Raw genomic sequence first — 6,000 nt, 5'->3', positions numbered from 1 at the left:
TTGGCAGTACCTGTAGAGAAAACAAAAACAGAGTTAATGTGTTGAATCCAATGATTCTTCTTCATGATGCAGTTCTGTGATAATATGTAAAATAATCTGTAACATAAGTTATCACTTTCAGAAATGTACCAAAGTAGGAGAGAAACAGAAAAGTAAGTAGTCAAACAGCAAGCTATACAAAGAGGTTACTGAGGTTGGCTAATATACCTGTAGAAGGTTAAAAATCTTACAACACCAAATTATAGTCCAACCTGATGGATTATAATCTGGCACTGTGTGATTTTTAACTTTGTCCACACCAGTCCAACACCAGTACCTCCACATCATACCAGCAGAAGAAAAACCTAAAGGGTTTCCGGGAAAGAGGTGATCTAGGTCTAACCTTTTGGAAAAGGATATTTATGTCAATGGGTATTTCACTAATTCTATGCTCGATACAGGGCTACTAAACTATTAGATACTGAACCACGATTGAAAACATACTGTCCAAAACATTTTAGCTCCTCTACACTGGGGAGACAGGCCGCCTACTTGCGGAACGTTTCAGGGAACATCTCTGGGACACCCGCACCAACCAACCCAACCGCCCCGTGGCTGAACACTTTAACTTCCCCTCTCACTCCGCCAAGGACATGCAGATCCTTGGCCTCCTCCATCGCCAGACCATGGCAACACGAAGCCTGGAGGAAGAACGCCTCATCTTCCGCCTAGGAACTCTCCAACCACAAGGGATGAATGCAGATTTCTCCAGCTTCCTCATTTCCCCTCCCTCCAACTTATCTCAGTCCCAACCCTCGGACTCAGCACTGCCTTCTTAACCTGCAATCTTCTTCCCGAACTCTCTGCCCCCACCCCCACTCCGGCCTATCACCCTCACCTTAACCTCCTTCCACCTATCGCATTCCCAATGCCCCTCCCTCAAGTCCCTCCTCCCTACCTTTTATCTTAGCTTGCTTGGCACACCCTCCTCATTCCTGAAGAAGGGCTTATGCCCGAAACATCGATTCTCCTGCTCCTTGGATGCTGCCTGACCTGCTGCGCTTTTCCAGCAACACATTTTCAGCTCTGATCTCCAGTATCTGCAGTTCTCACTTTCTCAAAGCAGTGCATATACACATGTTCCAGAAAATTTAGCACTTAAGATTAAAGGTGTGCTGCAAGCAATTCTTCAACACAAGGACTGTCAGATAGTGGAGAATGTAGACCTAATTTACGAATAAGAAATCTCACCCCTGTGCAAAAATACATATCCTGCCCTAAGTTTTTTTCAAAAGGTCAAAACAGTTTAACAACAGATGATAAAGAGCTCACAAACAGAAATACCCTGAATGATTCAACAGATGAGGGAAGCACATTGCTGAATACAGCATCACTCTGAAGAACGATGCTAAAACATTATATGTCTATACACTCAAGAAAATTAATCCAAAATAAAAAAAAATGTGGATGCTGGAAATCTGAAAGATAAACAAAAATAGCTGGCAAAACTCATCAGGTCTGGCAGCATCTGTGGACAAAAAGCAGTGTCAACACTTTGGGTCCAGTCACTCATCTTCAGACATCCCTTAATGAAAGCAATCAAAACATAAGTTGCCAAGCTGAACAGAATGAGTGTCATTTCACTGATAACAGAACTAAAGAAGTGGTGTTCAGACATGGTTACTCTTTCCCCACTTAATGGGTTCATCCAAATTTGCATGGACCTGAAACAATCAACAAGGCAGACACAAGAAAATCCATTGACTTTAAGGCAGGAACCTCCCTCATAATTTTTTACTTATGCTCACTTTGAGTTCTAGTAGCGCCATTCAGTTTCTGACCTCATGACAACCTCGGTTCAAACATGGACTAAAAGAATGGAATTCCAGCGATTAGGTGAGAATGACTGTCCTTGATACCAAGACCACAATTGATCTGGTTTGGTATGAAAAAGTCTGAGCAAAATGAATGGGAATCGGGGGAAAACTCTCTGCTGGTTGGAGTTATATATGGCATAAAGGAGGGTGGTTTATTTTCTGGAGGTCAGCCATCTCCTGAATGGCCTACTCTTGCACCTATTGTCTATTGTCTATTATTTATTGTCTATCTCAGCCCTAGGACACCTCTGCAGATGTTCTTCAGGGTAGTGTCCCAGGCCCAACCATCTTCAGCTGTTTCATCAATGACCTTCCCTCCACCAAAAGGTCAAAAGTGGGAACATTCATTGATAATTGCACAATGGTCAATGCTATTCATGACTCCACAGACACTGAAGCAGTCCACGTCCAAATACAGCAAAATCTGGGCAATATCCATTTTTAAGCCAACAAGTGGCAAATAATATTCATGGGTAACAAGTGCCAACCAATTTCCATCTCCTACAAGTGGGTATTCAATCATCACTCAGGGTATTAAATTGCATTATGAGCATTGAATCTCCCACTATCAACATCCTGGAGATTGCCCGCTATCAGAAATGGAACTGGATTGGCTCCAATACAATACTGGGATTACAAGAGCAGGTTTGATGCTCGGAATCCTGCAATGCATAACCCATGTCCTGACTCCCCAAAACCTGTCTCCATCTACAAGGCATAAGTCAGGGGCAATACTTGGAATTTGTCCCGATGAGTACAGCTCTGCCAACACTCAGGAAGCTTGACAAGGCAAAGAAACCTGTTTGATAGGCACCACATCCACAATATTTACCCCCTTCAACACTGGCATTCAGTTGCAGCAGTGTGCACTATCTATAAGATGTGCTGTAAAATGTCAAAGCTCCTTACAGACCATCCCCCAAATCCTTGGCTACCACCATCTAGAAGGGAGGAGAAAGAGCTGGGAAAGGAGACAGGGATGGGAAGGGAGGTTATTTGAAATTAGACAACTCGATGTTAAGTCCTCTGGGCTGTAGGCTGCCCAAGCGGAAGATGAGGTGTTGTTTCTCAAATTTGTGGTTTGGTTTGTCATGGCAATGGAGAAGGCCAAGGATGGTCATGTCGGAAAGGGAGTGGGAAAGGGAATTAAAATGGATGGTGACTGGGAGGTCCAACCAAGGGCCAATCTGACCTCCCAGTCACCGCCCATTTTAATTCCCATTCCCACTCAATCTCCAACATGATCATTCTTGGCCTCCTTCATTGGCACAATGAACTAAACCACAAATTGGAGAAACAACACATATGTTCCGCCTGGACAGCCAATTTCTCCAATTTCAAATAAGCTCCCTTCCCAGCCCCTGACTCCCTTCCCAGGCCCTCCTGGACCCTTCCACTCCTCTCAGCCACCAACCAGATTCGTTCCTCCCATTGACCAACCAGGTCATACCCTCTTCCTGTCTTCACCTATCCCCACTTCACCACTCTGCCCCCACCACCCTCTTTATCTGCAGCTCCCCCTACACCCACCCCAGTTCTGAAGAAGGGTTACACCTGCAACGTTGACTTCTCCACCTCCTGATGCAGCCTGGCTTGCTATGTTCTTCCAGCCTCCTGCCTGTCTACCTTGGATTCCAGCATCTGCAGTTTCTTTTTTCATCTCCAACCATCTAGAAGGACAAAGACAGTAGGTCTATGGGAGCACCACCTGAAAGTTCCTCTTCAAGCTAATAACCATCCTGCCTTGGAACTACATGGCCACTCCATTAGTGTAGCTGGATCAAATCCGAGAACTCACTTTGTAACAACATTGTGTGCCTATCTACACCAAAAACTGTAGCTCACCAACATATTCTCAAGCAAAGCCTCTGCTAGCCCAATCAGCGATGCCCACATCCTTTGAATGAATAAAAAAAGAATTCTCCCACTCCTCTCTTAAAATGTTTTCAGTGCGTCTTGTTCTCCAAGATAGAAACATCACTTTACATTTATGAACCACTTTACAGGCAATTGGTTACTTCTGAAGTGTGCACACTCTTGTTTTTTAGGTAAACATTCCAACCAAGTTGCACACAGTAGGAGTGCTATTCAGCTGTGAGATACATAAATAAAAATATAGAAAATACAATGCAGAAACAGGCAAGTTGATCAAACTATTCCATGCTGAAGTTTAATGTTACATAAGAAAATAGTCCTAATCATATTTACTCAACCTGTTCCTTAATCCTTTCATCACTTTCTTTCATCCACCTGACGAATGTAATCTCAAATGTTGAATGACCTTTTGTCTCTGACAGTGAATTCTTCATCCCTATAACTCAGTGTAAGGTAGCTTTGTTCTGTTTCATGCTTTAAAGCTCACATTTAGCCTTGGATCCCTCCTTTGTTCTGGAAGCCTCCGCTGTCAGAAATACTCTGCTTCTGTCCCATTCTTCCAAAACCTTAAACACTTTTATTAACGAATTGCATGAAGTGCATTGTTTGAAGGAAAGATAGTGAAATCATTGTACCTAATTAATTTCAAGTGACAGCCTGGTGATGATAAATTGTCCTGGTCTCTGGAAGAACCACTCTCCTCTTCTCTAAATAATAGTGACAGTAGATTTATATTCACCTGAGGAGGGGCAAGTAGAATCTGAAATATATCCGATCTGGTATCTTCAATGTTGTGCTCAAACATCTATCTAAGGTAATCACTTCAGAACAATGCTTAAAATTCTTTATTAAAATTCCTATTTGAACAAAAGTTTTCACCCATTTGTTTTGTTTTATCTTGAGAGAAATTGGGCAACTAATTTCAAATAAACATGCACAAGATGGTTACTGATATGACAGTGTAATTCTAATCTAACAGCACAAGATAAATATCTTCTGCAATGTTTGAACTTAGACTATCAATAATGCCTCATCTTTAGCAAATGCAAGTGCATCTAATATAGCAGGTGTACAGTCCAATAAGGGAACTTCACATTTGGGTAACAATCAGGCAATCCCAAAGATGAGGTTTAGTTTACAGTCAGGAAAAGTAAGCATGATCAAAACAAATAGTGTCTGCAGTTCACCCCACAATTAAACCAAAGGTTGGTATGATAACCAATTCTATTGGTTATCCCAGATTATTTTACATGCCATGGTAGTCTGCTGCATGTACCTCTGATCTACTGGAACTGGGTATCAATCAGGTCCTGTCTGGTTCATACCACCCAACGGTTTGTCATGCACAAGGAGAGCTTGCTGCTTCACATTGTCCTTATCATCCTCCTCAGAACTCCTGTTCTCCAGATCTTCAGCATCCAACATATTGAGTTGATGCTTACTCCAATTGTGCAGAGCACAGCACTCCAGGATAACGTAGCACACTCTGTCTGGACAAAACTGGAGAGCCATAGGCTGGTCAAACTGTATCATCAGCAGCCTTTTTGTCCACTCTGCCATGACATTGGTTGTACCATACAAGCACTAATTAAACTTGCATTCCATATCAGTCAGGGCATTACACAATGGTGTAGTGAACCTCAGTCACAGAGGGTAATCCTAGTCTCCCAGTATCGAGCCTTTAAGGCACTTAGACCCTCAAATGTATCAGATACATGAAAGGGCTCTAGGATATAGGAGTCATGGCAGCTGCTAGGGTTATGGGCACACACCTCGAGGAAGTGGTAATGGTGATCATGGGTCACCTGGGAGCAATAAACTAATGGAACCTTAGGGGGGACCCATTAATGTTTCAAATCCAACTTGCTGGCTGCAGCATTAATCTTGTCATTGGAAAATGGTGAACTGGTGTGATCTTGCACAGATGGTGTCAATCATTGTCCTGATGAATTTGTGGGTGCATCACTGGAATCTCTCCATGCAGGTTACCCATCACTCCTTGAAAGGAGCCAGTCACATAGAGGATCAATGCAGTCGTCACTTTCATAGCCACAGGGAGAGGATGGCCTCCCACTCAATTCATCCTCAGGACTCTCTCAAGAATCTGCCACAATGTCTTGGGACAAACAGAGCTTGTGCTGACACTGCACTTTGCTCATCACCAGGGGCAAAAATCTCTAACTCTGCTGTGCACTTTGCTGCTGCCACATTTCTTTGGTTGCTTCTCAGACTTGGTGTCAGCCTGCTTGCTCCTGGGCTTTCCAACAGC

Source organism: Chiloscyllium plagiosum, unplaced genomic scaffold, assembly GCF_037043375.1.
Source record: "Chiloscyllium plagiosum isolate Xiang-an unplaced genomic scaffold, Cpla_swu_hap1 HiC_scaffold_29, whole genome shotgun sequence".
Taxonomy (NCBI): Eukaryota; Metazoa; Chordata; class Chondrichthyes; order Orectolobiformes; family Hemiscylliidae; genus Chiloscyllium; species Chiloscyllium plagiosum.
The sequence above is the reverse complement of the archived record's forward strand: the minus strand, read 5'-3'. Positions refer to the sequence as shown.